The 9,813-nt window shown below is 47.3% G+C and overlaps 1 non-coding gene across 1 annotated transcript; it reads left to right on the top strand.

Moving 5' to 3' along the window:
• The first annotated feature begins 7,617 nt into the window (after positions 1-7,617).
• LOC129683491 (small nucleolar RNA SNORA17) lies at positions 7,618-7,745 on the top strand. Its single transcript, XR_008721167.1, has one exon. It is a non-coding gene; the product is annotated as a small nucleolar RNA SNORA17 (small nucleolar RNA).
• Positions 7,746-9,813: the final 2,068 nt, after the last annotated feature.

Raw genomic sequence — 9,813 nt, forward strand, 5'->3', positions numbered from 1 at the left:
TGGGAAACCTGCTGAGGAGAGCTGCTAACCGTGAGTGGAACCAGCCCAAGGGAGAAGAGTGTGCTGCAGTCAACAACAATCAAAGGAGCTGGAGATCTTAAGACCACTCTTATATCAGAAATAGAGATGCAGAGTTTGGAGTTTGCCCAGCTGGTTTCCATATTGCTTTGGTCCAGTATTCCTTCATGATGTTCTCTGGCCTCATTTTTTTGAATAATAATATATCTTCTGTGCCATTGTATGTTAGAAGTAAGTGACCTGCTTTTACATATTGATTTAATAGAAGTTTAAAAAAGTTATAAAAGTTTAAAAAATATTGTCATGGATATTCAAAAGAGACTTTGGACTTTTTATGGGGACTGTTGAAGTTGGACTGAATGCATTTTGCATCATGATAGAGATCATTGAGTGGAATGTGGTGATTTGAATAAAAATGACCCCCATAGGCCCATAAGAAGTTGTAGTATTAGGAGGTGAGGCCCTGTTTGAAGTGTATCACTGTGGGATGTCATCTTTGAGCTCTAGATGCTCAAGAAACTGTAACCCAGACAGCTACCATAACTTCCTCTAGAACTATAATTGGGACGACCGCCATAGTTGTCACCATCACCTCGAAATCCATTATATCCGCTCTCAGTGCCCCATAACCACCTCTGCTGCCTTCACCTCTACCACCACAGCCTCCTTTCCACTACATTTATGCTATGGCAAAAATTACCTCCAGCACTTCCAAAGCTGCCTTCACAACCCATAAGGTCAGCAGATCTACCTCTGTGGCCTCTCTGTGATCCAGCAGGCTGCACCTGTTGTTTAGAAAGTTCTTATTCACTACTCAATTATGCCCATTGATGGTGTGATTTTTCTGAAGAACAATCTTATCAACTGTCCTGATCATCAAAAGTTACAGAAGCAAGTCCTCCCTTTTTCCCCACACTGTTTGTCTTGCCAATATCTGTGGTTTTAGTCATACTTTTTAAAGTAGTCTCCCTATTATGTTCTGTATCTTCTTTAATATCACACACTTTTCTCACTCCTAGTGGCAGCTTTACAGACTCCTCTCCAGAAACAACTCTCTTTGGTTTCACCTCATGCCCCTCAACTTTCTGTGGCCCAGCACACATTGCTGCATCCATCTTTCAACACAAGAGTAAGTTGCAAATCTGAAGCCCCGAGAACATTTTTGTTCAGGGGTGGGTGGGGTCTGTCATTACTCCATAGCCTGTAAGTACACATTCTCGCAATGTTCTCTTAAACTAGCACCTGTAGTTGAGGATCTCAGACCACCAACAAACAGCTTTCCCATGTTCTCCTGTTTCTTTGGATCACGGCTCTCATTTTGAGACTAGTCTCACCTCTTCTAAGTCTGGGTAAATAGGAATCTCTAGTTTTGTTCTTAATTATAACTAGAATCATATGTATAGAAGCTAAAAACTTGGACCAGAAAGTGTATAGTGCAGAAGCTACCCTTTAAGCCAATTCTGTTGCGATCCCAAGACATGTTTGGTCTTGATTACAGTAGAGAAGATACCTTGCCTTTTTTGTTTGTGTTGAGGCAGGGTCTCTCTATGTAGTCCAGATTGTCCTTATCCTCAAAGTTATCTTCTTGCCTTAAGCTCCCAGGTGCTAGGGTTATAAGCATGTGTCACCTTCAGCATATTCTGCTCTCTGGCAAAATTGGTTTCCTACCTAGTAGCATATAATTATCTTTACAATAACATGCAGGTATTTGCTTAAGAGGGAACAAACTGGCTATCTGGGGACAAGGCTCCTTTCTCCTTTCAGCCAGGTGGAGAGGAGTGTTGGATGCATATTTCAGTGGTGGTGAAGTTTCTTCCATTCTTGTTAGCCTTCCAGGGGAAGCAGTTTCCTCAGTAGCAGACAGCTGGGCTATAGAATGGGCAGTTCTACTGCAGGCCCCTATGCCAGAAAATCCATGACTTTATGTCACCTTTTCTTAATGATGTTCCTGACTGACACAAGGTATGACAAATTAGTGACAAAGAAGACCCACTCTTGAGTTAGAAGGAACGGAACGAAGAGTCAATGAAACAGACAAGCAAGAACATAGGGGCATTGTCTCTGAGGAATGTGTAAATTCTGGCTTATTTATTTTCCTGGATTTGAGCCTGCATGTCTAATTATTCTCATCAGATGCAATTCTACTAATTTAAGCATCTTCCTAGACAAGGAGATGTAACAGTTCTCTGTAACCATTGTGGAAAAGACGGCTGACCATTTCTAGACTATAATACAAATAATCTCACAGCTGACAATCTAGAGCTCAGATCTCATTATTCTCCTTAGGTAGAAACAAAGCAAGGGTCAGCCAGAACATTCTACCAGGGAAGAGGGATTACAGCGCAGGGAGAGACTCATCGACTCCCTGGATGAGCTGAGGTCGAGAGACAGTTGCATGGAGTTCAGGGTAAGTAGAAAACATAAAGCCCTCCATAATTGTGACTGTTAGAACTTCCGGGGTCTCCATAACTGTTGTGCGTTTGTTTAACTTGTGTCTGTTTCTTTTGTGAAAATATTTATGAAGGGAAAGTTCTAGGGCTGAGGCTGTAGCACCGTGGCGGAGTGCTTGACTCCATGTTCTTGGCCTTGAGTTCCATTAGCTGCACACCACCCCCACAGAGGACAGACAACAAAGTGCTGTAGACCTGCCTGTCAGGCAGAAGTAAAGAGTAGGGAGAGGCAGTGGCAGGACAGGTGAGAGCAAGAAAAGAGCACCTCCAAAGCCTGTGAGTGGGGCTGACATTGTGAGGCCAACATGAGGGGGAAGTTGTGGGTTGAACAATGATGACCATGGTGGTCTCAACTGGCAAATGTACCAAAGCGTGAAGTTGTCTTGACTATGTGGGGTCTCACAAAGGACCCTAACATGGAGCCTGTGTCACCCTTTGTATAAATCATGACAATCTAAAATGCTTTCAAAGGATCGTGAAAGTTCACCTCATTGACTTCATCATGGTAAAATCATTTCTCTTCCTGGCTCAGGTATTTTTTATACTAACTAGACTTTTATTCTATATAGAAAAAAAAGGACAAACAGCATGGGGGGTTTACTGAATTTAGGGTTTCTATCTGTACCCCCAAAAGCAAGTTTTGTCACCCATCCTCAAGAAGCCAATGGAAAAAGCCAAATTAATAGTACAAAGAACTAAGAGAACAATGAAAGTGCCCTCACATTGGAAAGATCCTTTTCACGGCCACCGTCTGGGGCCTGAATTGAGATCAAGCTTAAGGTCAAGGTGTGGTCTCACCCAAGAGTGACTCATCACTGTCTGGACTTCAGTCTCAGCCTGCAAACTGGTCTGACAAATTGTTAGAACTGTTCAAAAGCTCACTCCAAAGACACGTTACCCCTATCACCGGCGCTTTCCCCTTCTCCCAGCACAGATTCCTGGGAGAAGTTCCCATTTATTTGGGGTTCATTTTTTTTCAATAGTTTGATAGTGAGATTGAGATACACAGATGTTTTCATTTCTGCCAGATAGTTTGTAAGAGGAAGCAAAAAGGGGAGGAGGGATTGGGGGAGAGAGGCTAAGGAATGTGACCCAGTTGGGAGAATGCCCGTCTACCACACAAAAGGCACCGTGTTTCATCCCATAACTCCTAAATTAGATGTGCAGTGTTGGGACACAGCTTCCTGAGTCCAGCCATCTCGGGAACAAGTTCCACCTTGCTGGCAGGGCCAAAACTGAGTTCATATTCCCAGGCCCCGAAACTCAACTCCTCTCCTGCTTCTTCAGGTATTTCATATTTGTCTGTTAACCAGTAAAGATGGAAATTGCCTTATCTGTTATCTAAACTAAGGTACGCAGGTTGTAAATGTGCTGCCTGTCTTGACTTAAAGCTTGCCACTCCTTTGTTCCCTTATCATCCTAAAACTCTGGATCAATATCCAAAAGAGGACTTGACTGCAAAGAGCTGAGTCGAGGGTCCTGAAACCAGGTGACCTGGAAAGACCCCTTACCCACGTTTACTTTCTTGCTCAATCTCTCATATCAGAATATAATTGGTCAATACCATAGCCCATCCTGCTCCCCCTTGCTTTGTGTTCCCATTCTTCAAAAATGTTGTACAATCTCCCTTAGGGGACATGTTCAGATTCCAAACTGGCTTCCTCCCTACTCATGCAGAAAATAAAGCTTTCATTTTTAAGTTTCCATCTCTGAAGTGAGCTTTCTTGGCTTCTACCTTGAGCCCAATAGCAGAACCTGTGATCTGAGAAGGTGGCAGAGGACCAGGATTCAAGATCATTCTCTGCTCTGTAGTGATTTCAAAACCAGCCTGAACTGATAAAAAGACAAAAAGAAGAGGTAGATTCTCAGAACAGACGGTTATTGTGATGACTACAATTAAATGTTTAGCAATCTAATCACTTGGACACAGGCCTTTGGGTATGTCAGTGCGTGTTATCTTTATTGTCGTCATGGAGATGGAAGACCTGTCCACACTGGATGGTCCTATTTCTTCCCTGGCTGGGATCCTGAACAATGTAAACAGAAAAGGAGCAGAGCAGGAGCAAGATTCTGGCGCCAGGTGCCTCATGTTCTTTTTGCTGTGACTCCCTTTCCATTGCAAAAGCCTGTGTCCTACTTTTAATTAAAAGTGATGAACTATTGTTTGTGTGACTCCTGAGGAAGTCAGATGCTACAGCAGGGATCAGGACTTCCCCCAGAAACCCCACGTGTTAGAAGCTTGACACTGTGCAGTGCTCTTGGGAAGGTAGTAAGAGGTGGGTCTGGTGGGGTCTGAGGTCACTGGGATCATGCCTCTAAGGGATCATGGGGCTTTGGTGTCTTCTGCTGTCATCCTTTTGCTTCCTGGCTCCTAGGAGGGGAGCGGCTTTGTTATAGTTCACACAGACCCCAAAGCAACAGAACCAATGTGTGATGGGTTGAAAAATTATGAAACCGTGAAGCAAAACAAAACATTCCTCTCCCTGCTGCCCCCAACCCTGCAGTGGTGTGTGTGTGTGTGTGTGTGTGTGTGTGTGTGTGTGCTCGATGTTTGCCTATGCTGATGCATGTGCAAACACACATAGAGGCCAGAGGTCAGTCTCAGTTATCTTCCTCAGCCACTATTTCTTAGGCTGGTCCAAGATGGAGGACCCACATTGGAAGCAGCCCCCTTGGGGAAATGGAAGGTGAATGTTCTGCTCCTCTCAGAAGTTCTGACCCTTCTCTCTGTGGGGCATCTGGACCACAACCTCCTGCCATCTTAACCAGCAAAGTCCCCCTATAATGAGAGTCCCTGCCCACAGTTGTTTCTGCTTGCAGACTTTCTTCTCCAGCACTCTCCTGCCCAACTGAAATCACCTCATAAAACTTCAAACATCCTTTTGTTGGGGGCTGCTGTCTCTCAATTTAGAGGCAGGCTGGCAGTAAGTGCCTGTGGTGGTTTGAATAGGTATGGCCCCCAGAGATGCACGTGTTTGAGTGTGTGGCCATGGCACTATCAGGCCTTGTTAGAGGAAGGGTATCACTGTGGAGGCAGAGCCTTGAGGTCTCGTATGTGCTCAAGCCTCACCCAGTGTGGAACACAGTCTCCTCCTTGCTGGTTGTGGATCAAGACGTGGATCTCAGCTCCTTCTCCAGCATCGTGTCTACCTGGAAGCTGCCTTTCTTTCCACCATGAAGACAGTGAAACAAACCTCTGAAACTGTAAGGCAGCCCCAACTAAATGTTTCCCTATATAAAAATTGCCTTGTTTGTGGTGTCTGTTCATAGCAATAGAAACAGTGAGACAGTGCCTAAACTGAAGCTCCACCTTTCAGCTTCAGCACGGCTCTGTGGGTATTCTTTCCTTAAGCACCACACAAGTGCCCTGGATTGGATGGAGTGTATTCATGGTTGTCCCCAGGTTACTGTTACTCCCCAACTTTCCGTCCGATTTGACCACCAACTGCCCTGTCCCCCCTGAGCACCATGGACCTTCGGTTGGTGGCATCAGCCCCTTTCCCAAACCTCTCACAGGATGCTTTGATGAGTCTTCTGGGCCTGGTGGCTGAAGACTGATAGTGCTCTAGGATTTGGCCCCCACAATGCTCCTCCCCCCAATGGAGGAGCCTAAGGTAACAGGCCAGAAGGCAGGTAAGCCTGCTTCATCTGTTTTAGATACAGAGCCCTGTGGACTTTGATAAAACCTGTCCCTCACAGGTCTCGGAGTGCGTGTTGACAGCCAACCCTGTGTTCCCAGATCACAGCTCATTTACCAGGTGTGATTAACGTTCTCCTCACTCACCCTCTTCTTGTGCTAGCCCTGTCCTACTCCCCTATCAGGCTGAGATCTCATGCAAAAACTGTCACTGCCCACAGTCAGACACCCTGTCCTCTCTCGGGTTCAGCCAGCATCACAACCAACACGTCCACCTTCCACTCACTCGATAACCCCACAGGGCGGGACACCTCTACGCCCGCTCTTACCCCCCTTCCTATATCTAAAGGATCCCTCAGTGCTTCATCACCCCTCACAACACCCCATCTTCCCTAAACATCGACCAGGACTAAGTCCTATTATCACCTTTTATGCAGGCCTCTGCATCCTGAGTCCTCCTTATGGTACCCCGATCTTTCCAGCAGTCAATGGCTCCTGTCCTCTGGCCAGGACCCTTTCCTTGTCAGTGCTGCAGTTCTCCTGATCCAGAACCCTTGTTCTGGCATGGCCTGGTGCTTTGTATTCACATGTTAATTGCTTGCTCCCTGATATTCCTACTGTTAGGAGCAGTCCCTCACACACACCAAAAAGATACCGTGTAACCCTGCCTCCAGCGTTATCGCTAAATAACGTTATTGCTAAATAAAGCTGCCTACACACTGGGCAAGGCAGAAGTTAGGTAAGCATGGCCAAGGTTCATGCACATGGAGAAAGTTGAGGATTATGGTAAGAGCAGAAGAGAGGAAGGAATCAGGACCACCATGGGTCAGCGCAGAGAGAATGGCACGGCCAGATGGACCGTGCTGGACAGAAGCAGCCCAGATGAAAAGTGTAAGGAAGTATCTCTGGGGTTACAGATGGAACGGTTGAGGCAGATGTCATCGGATGTGTGGTTGAGGGGTGACGGGGTAGGCGAGGCGGTTAATATCTGCCCCGCCCCAGGTAGTAAGGCTTATCTAAATCTGTCAGGTGTCTGGTCTTTTATTGTTTGCTAGTGGGTTAAAATAAAGCCACCATAATAATTATAGGCTTTTAATAATAAAATCAATGCCCTCTTTGTTTTCAACAACACACCCTGTCATCTCTAACACATACACAATTCTGTCACCCGACCCTGCCACTCTCGGGGCCACTCTGCTCTTACCTGGCACTCACACTTTCTCACAGCCCACCTTCTCTCTCCTCCCATGGATGTGGGAGCGAGCCCCCATTTTTTTTTTTTTTTGGCCAAGCTCTGGTGACTGACTTCCTAACCTTAAACCTCTCACCTAGCACCCTCCGACAATGTGTAGATGACCCCTCCCCCAACATGCCGATTCTTTCTTAAGCTCTCTGGGCTCTATAGTCTATAGGTGCCCTCTTCAAAGGCTCCATGTTCTCTAAATTAGGATGCTTTCCTTGACTTTGTCTTAGTGCCCACTGCTTGTCAGCTCTAGATTAAAAAAAAAATACCCTGTTTCTAGAGGCATTGCAGGTGTGGCTGCTGTGTTATGTGTGTGTAGTGGCAGGGAAAAGAAGAGGCTGTGTCTAAGCCTCCTCTTCTTACCTGAACTCATTTGAATGTTTAGCAACCTAATATTCCCTTTTAGAAGAGCGAGCAAGCCTGTGACCAACACCAGTCTGGTGCCATAAGGCCTGGACAGGAGCTAGTCTGAGATGGCCACCAGCCTGGTGCACAGACCGTGCTCGAGATGGCCCCTGTCCCACCTCATAATGCACTAGTGAGATGACCCCAGACCCCTCCTGAGTCCAACCCAGACACTCAGAAACCCGGGGTTCCACTAAGAGGAGCAAGTGAGTGGTGGAGAAATGCAAGAGAAAGAAACAAGGATGTGGGCACAAGCACGAATAGGCAGATCTGGAGACTCGAGGGCAGTGAGGAACCTGATGTGAGTACAGGGTGATACCATCTGGGACCATGGTGGGGTCCTGTGTGTGCTGCCACCAGGGGCCACCTCTGGTTCTGTGGCCCTGCAGCAGCAGCCCTGTTACCATCAAAGGCCAGGCGGACCTTCCTGGTCTGGTCTGGTCCTGGATGTGAGGGTTGTGGGTAGGCCCCCCTGAGGGCGTGAGAGTGGGAGAGGTGATGACGGGCTGACCAGCTCGGATATCTGCCAGGCTCAGATCCAGGGCTTTGAGTTGGCCCACCCCAACACCCATCCCATCTATGAACTGCTGGAGTGCTTGAAGGGGCTGGTTCTACAGATGCAAAACTATAGGATCTCCATGATACAGGGCAACAACAGGATATCCAAGAGGAGTTCCAGTATTGAGAGACTGGCAAAGACAGAGGACCCTTCCTAGACCGAGGAGTCATTGCCATCAACGTTTGTGAGCAAAGAAGTGTGGGCAAAAGGTTATGTACTGTGGGATTCACTGTCACACTCTACAGCTTCCACAATGAGATTTTTTTTTCTCTGTGGGGAAGGAGGTTGCAATGGTGGAGGGTGGGTATTAGGGGAGAGGGAGATGAGTGGATTGGGGTGCATGATGTGAAATTCATGAAGAACCAATAAAAAGTTCAAAAAGATTTTGCCTGTAACGGTTGCTTTCAACAAAAGACTTGTTTTTTATTGTAGCAGTTCCTTTTCTCTTAGTGCTCCCCACCCCTCTCTCACCCAACTAAATCACCCGGTAAAACTCAAACTTCCGTCTGGCGGGGCTGCTCTCCCTTTACTTGGAGCCAGCCTGACATTTCAGTCCTAAAACAAAGCCCTGTCTTTCAACCTCAGGACAGCTCTGGTGGCCTCGTTATCTCCGCAAGCTGCACTACTCACCTTGCTTTTTGAGTCAGGGTCTCTCACTGCAGAGAGAGCCCATCATTGGGCTAGGCTGGCTGCTCGTGAATCCCGGGGACCCTTGTGTCTTTGCCTCTGCAGAGCTGAGCTTTCAAATATACACCAGCGTGCCTTGAATTTTTCCGTGGGTCCTGAGAACTGACCTCAGCTACTCATGCCTTCTCTTTTTCCAGGCCCCTGGTTTCCCTCTTCCGTGGGTGAGTTACCTCTGGTATTTTGACAGCACTGTAAAGCGGATAAATGTGCTAGGCACCATCTGTCCGGTTCAGGCCATGGCTCCACTCTCAGTAAGCAAAGGTCTGTTAGCAGACGAGTCCTCTGGCCTGACCGCAGGGACCTGGCAACTACATTGTCCTCTGCCGCCACCTCCAGGTACAATAGGTGCGTGCAGCCCGACAAAAGGATCACCCGCCACGCCCACCCGCCACGCCCAGCTCGTCTGCCGTCTGTTCCAGCTGTCTCTGTTCTAGGCACCCCTTTCTCTCCCCCTCTGCCCCCAACCCCATAATCATGGCTTGCTCTCTGCTTCTACTCTTCTCCGGGTCCTCACTCCTCTCTCTTTCCCCAATAAGATACCAGATCTGTTTCGTGGCGTAATTCCTCAGAGCACTTGTGGGCCCACCAAGGTACACCCTTGATGCATCGTTACATTTCATGACATTGCTTCTGTGACCTCGGGGTCTCTCCTGGTGTCTACACACACTAGGAGTCCTTCTGCTGCTATACCTGCCACAACAGGTTTGCTTCCTTGTACACTGATCGCCAGACACTCACTCCACCCCACACCAGCACATATATATAATACACACACACACACACACACACACACACACACACACACACACACACA

Source organism: Psammomys obesus, unplaced genomic scaffold (assembly GCF_907164565.1).
Source record: "Psammomys obesus unplaced genomic scaffold, mPsaObe1.curated_primary_1811, whole genome shotgun sequence".
Lineage (NCBI taxonomy): Eukaryota > Metazoa > Chordata > Mammalia > Rodentia > Muridae > Psammomys > Psammomys obesus.